This window comes from Poeciliopsis prolifica, unplaced genomic scaffold, assembly GCF_027474105.1.
Source record: "Poeciliopsis prolifica strain line A6 unplaced genomic scaffold, Auburn_PproV2 SCAFFOLD054, whole genome shotgun sequence".
Classification (NCBI taxonomy): domain Eukaryota; kingdom Metazoa; phylum Chordata; class Actinopteri; order Cyprinodontiformes; family Poeciliidae; genus Poeciliopsis; species Poeciliopsis prolifica.
Window position 1 is genome coordinate 112,606 of NW_026562429.1, and position 16,142 is coordinate 128,747.

At 39.3% G+C, this 16,142-nt stretch overlaps 1 pseudogene; it reads right to left on the minus strand.

Annotated features, from left to right (window-relative positions):
- Window positions 1-4,101: 4,101 nt before the first annotated feature.
- LOC129378902 (beta-1,4-galactosyltransferase 2-like) lies at window positions 4,102-7,275 on the minus strand (annotated as a pseudogene).
- Window positions 7,276-16,142: the final 8,867 nt, after the last annotated feature.

Here is a 16,142-nt window from a genome sequence, read left to right on the forward strand (position 1 = left end):
TGCGTTCTGATGTCATTCTGATGCCGTTATGATGTCGTTCTGATGCTGTTCTGATGTCGTTCTGATGCGTTCTGCTGTGTTCTGATGTCATTCTGATGCCGTTTTGATGCCATTCTGACGCGTTCCGATGCTGTTCTGATGCTGTTCTGATGCGTTCTGATGACGTTCTCATGCTGTTCTGATGTCGTTCTGATGTGTTTTGATGCCGTTCTGATGCGTTCTGATGCGTTCTGATGTGTTTTGATGCCGTTCTTATGCGTTCTGATGCTGTTCTGATGCCATTGTGATGCGTTTTGATGCTGTTCTTATGCGTTTTGATGTTCTTCTGATGCGGTTCTGATGCATTCTGACGCGTTCTGATGCCGTTATGATGTCATTATGATGCGTTCTAATGTCATTCTGATGCGTTCTGATGTCATTCTGATGCGTTCTGATGTCATTCTGATGCCGTTTTGATGCCGTTTTGATGTGTTCTGATACTCTTCTGATGTCGTTCTTATGTCGTTCTGATGCTGTTCTGATGCGTTCTGATGCTGTTCTGATGTTGTTCTGATGCGTTCTGATGCTGTTCTGATGCGTTCTGATGTCATTCTGATGCGTTCTGACGCGTTCGGAAGGGCATTAGAACAGCATCAGAACGACATCAGAACAGCATCAGAACAGCATCAGAACGGCATCAGAACGCATCAGAACGACATCAGAACAGCATCAGAACGCATCAGAACGGCATCAGAACAGCATCAGAACAGCATCAAAACGCATCAGAACGGCATCAGAATGGCATGCCGTTCTGATGAAAACATTTATTCAGAGCAATATAAGCATTAACAGTTGAGAACAAATGTTAATGGCTGATGAACAGAGGAAGTAAACAGCAGGAACAAGCAGAACAACATGGAAACTAAAAGTGATAAAACAGAAGCTGAGACTGATCAGCAACTTCCAACAAGATGGAGAATCTAATCTTTTCTTTGTCTGCTGTGATCGCCATTATTAACTTCTTCACCAAAGTGAAGCAAAACTTTCTTTCATTTTCTCCATCCAGTCTGTGTCGTGGTTTAGCTTGAGGATCCAACAGAGAATCGATCAACAGGAAAGTTTGAGAGAACAGAATGAAAACCAGAGCCACCGAACATAAACATACAGTTTCATATCTATACTCAGCATCCTCCTTCATTCATTTTGCTCCCCTATTTCTGTACCATTAGCATCTTCCTCTAAGGCGTTCCCACACCACAGCCTCCACCAATCCATAACTCCATCAATCCATAACTCATCAATCCATAACTCCATCAATCCATAACTCATCAATCCATAACTCCATCAATCCATAACTCCATCAATCCATAACTCATCAATTCATAACTCCATCAATCCATAACTCCATCAATCCATAACTCATCAATCCATAACTCATCAATCCATAACTCCATCAATCCATAACTCCATCAATCCATAACTCATCAAGCCATAACTCCACCAATCCATAACTCCACCAATCCATAACTCATCAATCCATAACTCACCAATCCATAACTCATCAATCCATAACTCATCAATCCATAACTCATCAATCAATAACTCACCAATCCATAACTCATCAATCCATAACTCCACCAATCCATAACTCATCAATCCATAACTCCACCAATCCATGACTCCACCAATCCATAACTCATCAATCCATAACTCATCAATCCATAACCCAACAAACCATAACTCCATCAATCCATAACTCACCAATCCATAACTCACCAATCCATAACTCCATCAATCCATAACTCATCAATATTCTCTTGGTGGATGTTTCTGATGCAGTTATCTGAGGGAAGGACCAGGATTTAATCCATAACTCCATCAATCCATAACTCATCAATCCATAACTCATCAATCCATAACTCCACAAATCCATAACTCCACCAATCCATAACTCATTAATTCATAACTCCATCAATCCATAACTCATCAATCCATAACTCCACCAATCCATGACTCCACCAATCAATAACTCCATCAATCCATAACTCCATCAATCCATAACTCATTAATTCATAACTTCATCAATCCATAACTCATCAATCCATAACTCCACCAATCCATAACTCCATCAATCCATAACTCATCAATCCATAACTCCACCAATCCATGACTCCACCAATCAATAACTCCATCAATCCATAACTCCATCAATCCATAACTCATTAATTCATAACTCCATCAATCCATAACTCATCAATCCATAACTCCACCAATCCATAACTCCACCAATCCATAACTCCACCTATCCATAACTCCACCAATCCATAACTCATTAATTCATAACTCCATCAATCCATAACTCATTAATTCATAACTCCATCAATCCATAACTCATCAATTCATAACTCCATCAATCCATAACTCCATCAATCCATAACTCATTAATTCATAACTCCATCAATCCATAACTCATCAATCCATAACTCCACCAATCCATGACTCCACCAATCAATAACTCCATCAATCCATAACTCCATCAATCCATAACTCATTAATTCATAACTCCATCAATCCATAACTCATCAATCCATAACTCCACCAATCCATAACTCCACCTATCCATAACTCCACCAATCCATAACTCCATCAATCCATAACTCATCAATCCATAACTCCACCAATCCATAACTCCATCAATCCATAACTCATCAATCCATAACTCATCAATCCATAACTCCATCAATCCAATTCTCCACCAATCCATAACTCATCAATCCAATTCTCCACCAATCCATAACTCATCAATCCATAACTCATCAATATTCTCTTGGTGGATGTTTCTGATGCAGTTATCTGAGGGAAGGACCAGGATTTAATCTGGAAGTTGTGAGGATGAAGCCATTTGCTCTGCGGCCCTTCAGTGAGTCTCCTGACTGAAATCACCGTCTTCCTGTTTGTCTGAAACTTGAGTTGTTTCTCTATTCACCATCATGGCAGCTTCCTGTTCATCACTCCGATATTTCACACAGACCAGGCTGCATATTTATGAAATATTACCAGACTCCTCAACAAAAGACAGAAACTCTCTAAGGTTCTTGGTAACAGCTGGTCTCTGATCCACCCTGAAGGAAAACTTTACCTCCTTAATCCTCCTGATTTCTATAGAAACTGTAAGGTTCATTGGTGGATTTTAAATATCTTCCAGAGTTTTGGTGTTAGCTTATAAATAATGTTATTTTCATGTAAGACTTTTAAAAATCCTTCCTTTTAATACATTTTCAAGCAGTTATTATTTTAACAAGACCTGTGCTGCCTGTGGTCTATTAGCTATCCTAAGGTTCATAAATGTTTTACTAACATGAATCATTTAACAACATTTGACTAAAACACAGAAAATGCAACTAATTTAACAGAATCTATGTAGATTGGAGTCAAATACATGAAGTTTGCTTCTTTAGTGAATTATAAACATATTTATATGTGCAGTTACCACCAGAGGGCAGTAGTGTATTGGAAACATTTAACATTTAATCTTCCAGTAAAATCAAACTGAAGTAAAGTTTAGAATTTATTTTAAAACTTAAGTGACTCTTTATTTCTTTATTTAAAACTGAAACACTTTACCTCTGTGTTTTTGTTTCAATTAGTTGAATTTCTTTGATGTGGTTTTCTTGTTTTCTTTAGATTTCACTGTGAGCCAATCAGATTGGACCAGAAGCTACGTACTTCCTGTCTGCCTCCATTTCATGAGGAAGCTACTGAAGCTACAAACTGCATATCAGATTATTGTTACTGAAAACCAGGAATAAAAACTGCAGCTTTTCTATCTTCATGTCACATTTCTGTTATTTATATTATTCCAGTTTGATGAAGAGTGTTTTAAATATTTATAAATGAATGTGAATAATATCTACTGTAACGTCAAATAAGTGATAAATACATCACAATGTTTTCTGAGAAAACCAAATAGAGCTTTAAAGGTTTCATTCATTCATCAGATTACACAGAAAAAAATATTTAATATTTTTAAATGAGTTTAGTATTTCAAAGACAAATTAATTTATTTTCATTGAAAATTACAAAACATTTCAGAAAAAACTGAAGTTCTTCCTGATCTTTTAATGCCCAGCAGTAAATCAGCCTGAGGTTTTCCTGACAGCAGCTCCATACTGGACATACTGGTTTCCAGTTAAACCTGTTAGAACAAAGTCCACTGGAGTTTTCCAGTCACATAAACAGACGGTTCAGGTTGGGATTCATTTTGGGTTTGTTGTCAGATCAGAACATTTCTCCAGGTCTGACCTGCAGCCAGGCTGTTGAGATGTTAGGATTTCAAGACCAATTTAGCTTTAATTACAATGTTTTCTGAGGAAATTATGTTCAATTTAATAATCTTTGCACATTTTTACCATACAAGACATAGTCTACATTAATAATAATATCTTTAAATATATAAGTAGTTTGGTTCAGCTTTGCCTCTCTAACAGAATCAGGACAATGTTTTGTTTAGGACAATAAGTTTTATTTTCATTCAATCCCATAAATTATTGCAGTCCAGCAGCTGCTCACTTCCTCTGTTCTCTACTTTATGAGGAAGCTGCAGAAACTGCATATAAAACTCATTTAACTGAAACCATTTGAGACTGAACGAGAATAAAGACTCATTTTAACTTAAATCATATTTAACCTTTCCTTCAACCAGGTTTATATTTACATTTACAATAACCTTAGAAACATGTTATAAGACTATTTATATGAATCACTTCATTACATATCATCCCTCTTTGTTTATTTAATAAAGTCCTTCCCTTTACCGTTTACAGTATATAAAAATGATTTAAATTAAAATCCATTTTTGCTCCTCAGGGTTTGAATCAAACATCATGGCTGAATTTAGGAGAATCAAGTAAAACCAGTTTTACTTTGGTCTGAAGATCCAGTTCTGTCAGTTCATAAAATGGACCCGCCTTCCTGATCCACCAGGTGGTTCTGCTGGAGGCTTCAACCCGTTTAATGTAGGATGTTCCTGTCCACAGTCGCCACATGCTTGCTGCATCGTTTCCAGTTTGGATTGAGTTGAACGTTATAAAACGTTTGTACTGTGGATTGCAGGACTGACCAGATCGGACAAAGTTTTTGTTCTCCTGGTTTTAAGTTGAGTTTTGCTTTGATTGAACCCTGAGACAGAAACATCTGGATCCACATCAGCCTGCTGGACCCTAAACATCCACTGAAACAAAAGTGTATAATAAATTCTTCTTAATCTCCTTGACTGTGTAATCCAGAGAATTAAGCCCATCTTTGCCCATATTAAAATACGTTTCTCTCAGTTTCTCGACTCTTACTGGGTTTGGATCGTTGTGAGAATCTCTATCATGTCTTATCATCTTGTACCTCCCAATGACGGAGTCTGGTCTGGATATGGACATCCCTCTGTAAGAGATACGCTGCGACATGTCGTCGTCTTCCCCCCCAGCCCCAGAAGGTGTTTGAAAAGCCGTTGACTTTAAGGAACTGCTGTTTGGACAACGCCGAGACTCCGCCGAAGAGGGTGGCGTAGGGCAGGACGAACTTGAACGTGTCCACAGCGACAGACAAATGTCTGGGATGATCAGAACATCTGTAGAGGTTTCTATCATCCATTGGCACCAGGTCTACATCCGAAAAGACAAAACGGTCGTAATCGTATTCTTTCAGTGCTTCAACAAATCCGATGTTCATGAGCTTGGCCCGGTTGAACGCTCCGTCTCCGTCCTGGTTGATGACGTACACACCGTAGTCCAGCTGCTGACGCATCAGGACCGGATGGACGTAGTAGAGCCAGTGGGCCAGGTGTTCATGCCGGTTTCTGAACGGGACGATGACCGCCACCTAGTGGAGGGATGTAAAACAAAATACTGAATCTGTGCAGAATTATCTGAGTTATAAACCCAAATGCAATGACAGGATTTAAATAAGAAGCTGGTTCTGCTGTGGCACAAAAGGTTCTTTCAACATCTCGAATATTATTAAAATGTTTACCAAGATTTTGCTGCTGAAGTTTTATTTAAATTCATAACTATATAACATTTGTATACTTCTATGTAAAACATGAAGTTATAATTTAGAAGACTTCCAGCTGCTTCCGTTCACTACCTTGTGGTTGTTAAAGTCCAGTCTGTGCAGGACGGTGTGTTGGGTTTCAGTTCAAATCAAATGATGGTTCATTTATTAGCAGAACTTTATAACACCGTTTGAATCAGCTGTTCTGGAGCAGAGACATTAAAACCAGGGTCCAGACCGTTTGGGTCTGGAGGTTCTGCTGGGTTCTGTGATCACCTGACTGTTTCATCCAGGTGAGCTGAAAAAACGACTTAGACTCCCTGTGTGAAATGAATGGCTCTTTTAAGAGAAATCTAAAACTCAACACATAATAAAAATAGTTGAATAACATGTAGACCTGAATGTACTGAAACTAAAAGCATAAAATCACTTTATATTTTTGTATTTTACCTGAACTGTTTTGTAGGAACATAAACGTTTTACTTCATCCTTGAACCTTTGAACATTACATATTTTATGTATGTCAAAATGTTTGTTTTCTCCAATAAATAAATTAGTGAGAAGGGATGAAACAGTGACCCCTGGCGGCAGAACATGGCTCTACAACAATCTGTTCATTTCTCACTTTTTTTGGTCAAAATTTGAATCTTTCTAAACATCTGAGTTTTATTTGTGTTTCGGAGGAAACATTTTCTTTAATCTACATAAATTTCTATCTCTAAAGTCTCAGAAATTCTAGTTCATCAGTCTGCAGACATTCTGACTTTAATATCAAAAGAAATCAAAATTTTTCCGTTATAAAATTTCTCATTTTTAAAAAAATATTTATTTATTTTTTTAAAAATGTTTTTATGTTCAGTGGATCAAAACTTTAATTTTCATGAACTTCCTGCATTTTAACCAAGCAGTTTTACTTCACCAACCTTTTGTTTCGCCCTGCAGCTGGTCGGTCGGTCGGTACCGGCCTCCCTGCTGAAGGTCCGGGCCGACGTGGTTCCGGACGTCCTGCAGGGTCCGCTTGGTTCTGAACTCCACATATAGAATTCCCTGTAGGCCCGGAGGGACGTCGGGGCACGGATCCAGAGTCCTCCCCGAACTTCCTGTGGGGTTTGGTGGGACTGTCGGATCTGCAGGTTCTTCTGGGTTCGTGGTTCTGTTGAATGTTATGATGGAAATGAATGTTCTGTTCTCGGAGTAAAACAGAAACAGAGCAAAGCAGGCCAGGCTGAAGACAGCGAGAAACACCAACACGTAAAAAACGTTTTCAGCATTTTAATTCAGCTTGTCTTGTTCTGCAGGTGATGCAGACGCTGCGGATTCTTCAGCTTTTGCTTTATTTCCTGCTCCGGTTCCTCTTTAGATGTTCTTATCAGACATTGAGCTTCAGGCACTTTAACCCAGGTGTGATGATGAGATGGATAAGTCGGAAGATCCACGTCAGAGGAAAAGCATCAATGTTCACCAGAAACTGAATCTCCTGGTTTCTCTCCGCGTCTTTTCACCCCTCAGGAAAACGTTGCTGGTGTGGCAACGCGAGTCTGTGACTCTATGACTCTGTTTTTTCACAGCAGGTGACCAGCAGGTGTCAACTCCACCTTGCGCCCAAGGAACTGGGTCAGGAAGGCACTTAAGGTTCGTAACCAATGAGAACAAAGCTTCATTCCACCACAAAATAGTTAATTTTATTGATCCATGTTTTTTTTAATAAGTATATTTATTGGTTTCAATGTTTTTGACAAATGAACAAATACAAACAAAAGAACAATCCAGTTCTTATAGTTACATACAAAAAGAGGAAAGAAAAAGGAAAAACAACAGTAATAATAGCAGTGTAATACAAATGGTCCACACCAAAGCATTTCAGATGTTTGCAATTCAGTCCCCCTCAAATTACAAATCCTCTCCAAAAAAATGCAGATTTCAAATCCTACATAGGAAATAAAAGGTTCCCAAACTTGATGAAAGTTGTCTTCTTTATCGAGCTGTTTGCTCGTTAAGTAATCCAAGGATATATAACCCAGTACTGTATTTAGCCATTGTGATTTACTTGGTGCTTTGTAGCGGAGGAACAATCAGACGAGCTTCAGAGATTGATTCCGCAACATTTTAATTTAATATTTGGTACAAAGTAACTCCGTTAGTGGTATCGCTACACAGCCGTTAGAAAACAAGAGACACAGCACAACAGTTCCAGCCGCCGTCTCCTGGCCACGGCGGACTGCAACCACGTCGAACTGCGACACAATAAAACCCAAAACAGTATTAATTTACAACTATTCCATGAAAATGGCTTGTGTGCCACACTTTGTCAGAAATCCAGTTCAGTATCACACATTTTCTTGCACAAAAAGTAAGCATTCTGTAAAGTTGACGCTGATATTTACCAATAATCCCGGTGTCAGTTAAACCAAGTAGAAAATACAATGGATTGAATTGTGTGCAAACAGAGAAAATCTTATCTAATTCACATTTTATTATACACCAAAAATGTTGAATTTTCCTACAGGACCAGTAACAATGTGTAAGACTACACTGTAACAAATTGCTGTAAAAAAACGGCCAAAACTGAACAGTATCAAACTGTTTCTATTGAAAACGGCACTGCACCGTGAAAAACAATGCATTCTGGGCAATTATTAGTGTTTTTAATGAAATACTGTAGTATACTGTGAGTAGCATTGCATTGTGGGAATGATGTTGGATTCAACGGTAAGGAGGCTCTTTAAACAGAACGCTACTGTATTTCTGAAGAAGACATGTTGTTGTGACATGTGGAAGCATCCTCTAGAACTTTCTTTAAGGACTATCCATTTGAATCCTGCATTTTATGAGCCACTCCTAAGGTAAGTTATTTTTGATGATTCATATACTGACATGTTTGGAAACTCTTTTTCTTTCTTTTGTGTAATTTGACTTGAATTGCTATGATTAGCTGCTAAAGTGAAATTGGTGAATGGATATCAACTGGGAATTTGGAGTTTCACAGAGTTGACTTGGCAGAAAACTGTTTAAATGTTATGCTGGTGTCTCTTTATTAACTCTTAACATTCAGTAGTTTGTCTTCATCTAGCACACATTAAACCCTGACTCCTTAAGCATCATATGCTAATCTGAAATTACTGCACTTTCAGGCGCTTTCTTGATCTCAACCCTGAGGGACCAAGGCCAGCTGTAGCAAGATCATCTCCAAGAGGACAGGGAAAACTTTCAAAAGAAGTCGGTCACTGTCATCCCCCGTGTTTCAACTCTGCTGAAAAACCTCATGGACTTTGAGTGGAATTTCATAGTGAGAACTTTCTAACCAAGCTATAGATATTGTTGCCCCTCCACGCAAAAACAAGCAAACAAAAACTATACAGGCATGAAGGCAACTTATCCCTGAACAGTGTTCTTGAGAGATGTTTTTGGTTTAAAGGTCAGCATAATCTGAAGACATCTCTTTTAATTAAGAGCATAAATGTTGTTAAGGCTCCCACTTTCTGTTCTTCAGATGTAATTTTGACTGTACAGGCACCATGTTTAACTTATCTTGTCTAATATTGTTTCACTGTTTTATCATCTGAAGTTGGAGCTCTGATTTTGCCCTAAAGGAAATTCAAGTCTAAATGTTTCATTTAAATTATCAAACTAAAATTTGCATTTTTTTCTATGCTTTAGATTGAAAGTTAAATGTTTATGTTGCATCATATTGTTCCTCACTTCCACAAAAAGTCATTTTGTATTGAAAAAGTAGTGTGCTGAGTTGTACAATGCATTATTTCCATAATTTATTTCATACTTATTTTATTTCAGACTAATCAAAAGCCACAATTCATGCTTTATTCAAATACTCTTTACATCAGTTAAGAAATTTATTTCACAAAATAGATGGTAATTTTCTTACTGTTTTTCCAGAATCTGACTTACTTTGGACAGTTTACCCTCAACATTCTTGTAGAAAAGGTTTAGGTTTAAGGCACACATATGTTGTCGTTTCAAAACCTTCGTCTTTATTATGTGGCCCAATAAAGACTGTGTATGAGTCAATGTTTGAGTTGGTTCTTTTTTTTTTTCAAATAAATGTTTGACATGATGGAACTTACATTTTCTAAGTGGTTTTTTTTCATGTTTCTATTTTATATTGGAAATTTACAGTAGTAAGCTGTATGTGAATTCAACAGTAATGTAACCATAGAAAAACTGTGATATACTGCAACACAGCTGCCAGTAGTCTACTGTGAATCTGATAAAAAACAACAATGTGCTGTAATCAAAAGATTTCTTTTGTGACAGTAATATACTGTAAAGTTGATTACAGTAAGGGTACTGTATAATTAACAGTATAATGCTGGCAACCCTGCTGCCAGCATTGTACTGTAAAAATACAGGGCAGTTTTACATTTTAAAAAGTCTCTGTTTTACATTTTAGACACAATGGCGAGAGGCTAACACTGAACTTACTTCGTTGAGAAGGAGAGATGTGCACCCAGTGTAAAATTGTCAATTGAATGGCCTTAACCCGATTACAAATACTTAGAGACTTTGCATTCTTCCAAGCCTCGTCCCATTCCTCCGGATTTATTTCCCACTGTAATTCCCTTTCCCAAACTTCTTTAAAATGTGTTGTATTTGACAAGGGGTACTCTTTCAATAAGTTGTAAAAGGTTTTAATTGAAATTTGTACCCTAGGGGAGAATAACTGTTTTTTCACACATCGAGATCGTTTGGTCTGCTTCGAGTGTGGTTTTTTTCTGTATGAAGTCTCTAATTTGTAAATAGCAAAAGAAATCCTGCCTCCCAATGTCGTATCTATCCATCAGCTGAGAGAACGATAATAACGCAGCACCTCCCATCAAGTGAAAGTGTTCGAATTCCCTTCATTGACCATGTTTTAAAGCCAGAGTCCATAGTGCCTGGTAGGAACGTAGGGTTATCACAAATAGGTGTAAGAGGTGATATAATTTGGAACCTGCCTCCAATTTTTTAACCATTTGCCAAGCTCTCACAGTGTTAATAGTAATGGGATTACTGCAGTACTTTTTATAGTATCATTTTTCTTCAGGAATAATAAATTTTGTAAAGGAAACCTGGACATAGAGCTTTCTATATCAAGCCACAGAGAGGCAGAACCCCTTATCCAATCAGCGGCAACACGCATTTGAGCGCTGATCTGATACTTTCGTATGTCTGGGAGATCAAGGCCTCCACTTGCGGACGGGAGACGCAGTGTAGAAATTTTTAGCCGTGGTTTCCTTCCTGCCCATATGAAAGAACTTAACCACCCATTTAAAGTCTTAATCGTCTTACGGAGAAAAAGAACTGGGATCATTTGTATGGGATATAAAAGCCTGGTAAGACATTCATTTTTAAGAGAGACACGCGGCCCAACCAGGAGAGAGGCAATGATTTCCATCTTTCAAGGTCCAGCCGGATACGTTGGAATAAGGGAGAAATTCACCTTAATCACCCCTCATTGTGTCAAATGAGGGGGTGATTTTTATTCCCAAGTACGTGAATTCTTCTGGGGACCAAGTGAAAGAGAATGGGGCAGGCATAGACGGTTGATGTTTTAATAAGCCTAGTGGCATAACCTCTGATTTGTTAAAATTGATTTTATAACCCGAAAAATCCCCAAACCTGTTAATGGTCTCTATGAGAAGTGGGATAGAGTCCTCAGGCCGAGATAAAAATATGAGCACGTCGTCAGCGTATAAAGTAATCTTGTGTTGTCTCTCTCCAATGGTCAGACCGCCTATACCTCCATGGGCCCGGTCCGTACACACAGTGGTGTGTTGGGATTACCATATCCAGGTTTCAGATTTTCTTTCTAATCCTGGTAAAGAAATAAATGTGACTCAACATTCAAGAGTTTGTAATTTACTCTTTATGCTTTTAAATTTACCAGGAAGTTAAACTTTGTACATTAGACTTCAAGTTTTCCTGGAAAGCTGAAGGCAGACGACCAAAAGGGATTTTGGAAAAGGTTTTGATCACCAGGGACAATTGTTTGTAAAACTATTCAGGGACATTTTACTTGAAATGGGACAAAAAACATCAGAGATAAGACAGAAAAGGAAACATAAAAGGTCTAATAAATGAATTCCTCACTCTGTATTAAAGCCAGTGAGTAAAAAAGAGGTGAAATCTGTCTAATATGAAGTAATAAACTAACAGGAAGTTCCTGGGTGTCGGGACCCGGGTTCTTGTTCCTTTTTGTGGTTTTCCTCTTCCTTCCTGTTTGCTTGCGGTTCCATCTTCATCCACCAGATGGCGCCAGAGGGTGCCTCCCTGGCAGGTCGTGCCTGAGGAAAGGAGGCGAGGCAGCAGAATGCAGCCGAGATGGATTTGATTTAAAACTGCAGGTCACATTTGATCAGAAACCCATTTTTCAGTGAGACAAAGAAGCTGGCTTTTATACTTTGGGCAATTCCAGCACTCATGAAGGAAAAGGGGTGACGAAACAAACGAGAAATAATTTTCATAAAACAATAAATGGTACCAACAAATATTACATGCATGCAAATTATTAGAACTGAACTAATCTAAGGTCAATCAAAGATTAAATTTAACTTAATGTAACTCTTCATAGCGTTACCCTCTGGTATGCGCCAGCAGCTTTTTAACAGCAGCTCCTGCAGCATTCGGCTGCTGAAGAGACACACCTGAAAGGTGAGGCTCAAACAATGAACCTCAAACTGAAACAAGCTGACATTTCCCCACATGTCCAGGAAGGATGGCCATGTTAGTGTTTACACCTACATGGAAACATCACTAACATGTTTGGTAAATGAGGCATCATGAAGCCTTTCGACCCAAAGCAAAGTATCAATACATTATTGATACTGTATTGATACTGTATCACTGAATACTGACACCTGCTGGACATTAACAGTCCCTACAGGCAACGTAGTTAACAGACTGATTTGATAAGATTTAAGCTATTGTACTTTATTGTATATCATACATTGCATTATGTCATATCTTCAGTTAAATTCTAAATATCTTGATATTTTTAGATACAGTCAATAAGTATTGTGACCATAAAGGGAAAATTTAAGTGAACGTGTTTGGAATGAGGATGCTTGTGGACTGGGGGTTTTTTCTCACAGATTTTCATTCAAAAAGTTTTTCCAATATTTTGAAATGTAGTTTGTTACGCTTTTTTGACACAACTTCTCCTGTTGCAGAAAAAAAATGAAAAAACAGGAACCAAACAGTTAATGTACTTAAAGAAAAATTTAGAGTTTTGATCAGTAGGATTTTTATGGGCTGCTAAAGGTGCAAAACGTCTCAACATGGTCTTCTGCATAAAGTCCTGAATGCCTCAACATTTCTGATCGTCTCCACATAACCTGATGTCTTTCACTTTAGGAAAAAGCTGGACTAATTAACAAAACACAAAAGCAAAATGTCTTTCTGCTCATGCAGAGTAGAACCTGTTGCCATAAAACAACAGCAGACCAAATTCACTGAGAAACTGTTGAATATAAACAGGAAGTTTATGTCCCTGATGACATCATGTGAAATCTTTTGGTCAAAAATACTAAATATGTGATAAAGAAAAAAATGTCAGCAGTGACAGAAACAGATATTTGATGGTTTTCTACTTTAGGAGAAATTAAAACTATACATTAACTGAAACTAAATATTCCAGCAGTTTCGTTTATGCTGTAAAACATCTGGTGATATTTTCTTGTCACTGTTCTTCAGCAGCCCACTTTGAACTGAAACTGAAAATACCAGTCAATTGATCAATCAATTTGATCTGTATCACACAACCAGTCCGATGAAGAAAAAAAAAGACAAATCACTGCTGCAGAATTGTCCGTGACATGTCTGTGTCCTGTGCTAGTCCCTTTAGCTTTATAGCTACCTGCGTCCTGTGCTAGTCCCTTTAGCTTTCTAGCTACCTGTGTCCTGTGCTAGTCCCTTTAGCTTTCTAGCTACCTGTGTCCTGTGCTAGTCCCTTTAGCTTTCTAGCTACCTGCGTCCTGTGCTAGTCCCTTTAGCTTTCTAGCTACCTGTGTCCTGTGCTACTCCCTTTAGCTTTCTAGCTACCTGCGTCCTGTGCTAGTCCCTTTAGCTTTCTAGCTACCTGTGTCCTGTGCTACTCCCTTTAGCTTTCTAGCTACCTGCGTCCTGTGCTAGTCCCTTTAGCTTTCTAGCTACCTGCGTCCTGTGCTAGTCCCTTTAGCTTTCTAGCTACCTGCGTCCTGTGCTAGTCCCTTTAGCTTTCTAGCTACCTGCGTCCTGTGCTAGTCCCTTTAGCTTTCTAGCTACCTGTGTCCTGTGCTAGTCCCTTTAGCTTTCTAGCTACCTGCGTCCTGTGCTAGTCCCTTTAGCTTTCTAGCTACCTGCGTCCTGTGCTACTCCCTTTAGCTTTCTAGCTACCTCCGTCCTGTGCTAGTCCCTTTAGCTTTCTAGCTACCTGCGTCCTGTGCTAGTCCTTTAGCTTTCTAGCTACCTGCGTCCTGTGCTAGTCCCTTTAGCTTTCTAGCTACCTGCGTCCTGTGCTAGTCCCTTTAGCTTTCTAGCTACCTGCGTCCTGTGCTAGTCCCTTTAGCTTTCTAGCTACCTACGTCCTGTGCTACTCCCTTTAGCTTTCTAGCTACCTCCGTCCTGTGCTAGTCCCTTTAGCTTTCTAGCTACCTCCGTCCTGTGCTAGTCCCTTTAGCTTTCTAGCTACCTGCGTCCTGTGCTACTCCCTTTAGCTTTCTAGCTACCTGCGTCCTGTGCTAGTCCCTTTAGCTTTCTAGCTACCTGCGTCCTGTGCTAGTCCCTTTAGCTTTCTAGCTACCTGTGTCCTGTGCTAGTCCCTTTAGCTTTCTGGCTACCTGCGTCCTATGCTACTCCCTTTAGCTTTATAGCTACCTGCGTCCTGTGCTAGTCCCTTTAGCTTTCTAGCTACCTGTGTCCTGTGCTAGTCCCTTTAGCTTTCTAGCTACCTGTGTCCTGTGCTAGTCCCTTTAGCTTTCTAGCTACCTGTGTCCTGTGCTAGTCCCTTTAGCTTTCTGGCTACCTGTGTCCTGTGCTAGTCCCTTTAGCTCTCTGGCTACCTGTCCTGTGCTACTCCCTTTAGCTTTCTAGCTACCTGCGTCCTGCTAGTCCCTTTAGCTTTCTGCTACCTGTGTCCTGTGCAAGTCCCTTTAGCTTTCTAGCTACCTGTGTCCTGTGCTAGTCCCTTTAGCTTTCTGGCTACCTGCGTCCTGTGCTACTCCCTTTAGCTTTATAGCTACCTGCGTCCTGTGCTAGTCCCTTTAGCTTTCTAGCTACCTGTGTCCTGTGCTAGTCCCTTTAGCTTTCTAGCTACCTGTGTCCTGTGCTAGTCCCTTTAGCTTTCTAGCTACCTGTGTCCTGTGCTAGTCCCTTTAGCTTTCTGGCTACCTGTGTCCTGTGCTAGTCCCTTTAGCTCTCTGGCTACCTGTCCTGTGCTACTCCCTTTAGCTTTCTAGCTACCTGCGTCCTGTGCTAGTCCCTTTAGCTTTCTAGCTACCTGCGTCCTGTGCTAGTCCCTTTAGCTCTCTGGCTACCTGTCCTGTGCTACTCCCTTTAGCTTTCTAGCTACCTGCGTCCTGTGCTAGTCCCTTTAGCTTTCTGGCTACCTGCGTCCTGTGCTAGTCCCTTTAGCTTTCTAGCTACCTGCGTCCTGTGCTAGTCCCTTTAGCTTTCTAGCTACCTGCGTCCTGTGCTACTCCCTTTAGCTCTCTAGCTACCTGCGTCCTGTGCTAATGTGTTAATGAGTTCTTGGTTTTGCTCTTTTTGTTTTTTTCCACATATAGACAGTAAATAAAAATACTTCATTATAGAACTATTACAAAGAAAGTTTCATATTTTCATAAAAAAAATTTAAACCAACATTGAAAATTAAAGTTTGCAACAAGCATTTATTGAAGGTCGGGGAAAAAAGCAGTTAGCATATCTGCAGACCCCACACATCCTGGACACAAACCGCCTAAACTTTTACCTTCCGGTCAGTTTCATGTTGTTTCTGATGTACAAAATAAACACATTCAGCACATGCAGTGTCACAATCTGTCCTTTAATCATACATACATTCATATACATATCATTCGTTTCATTCATTTTCTCTCTAAAGTTTGTAAATGTATATTTAACGTCAGTAAGCTCTGTTAGTACAATTC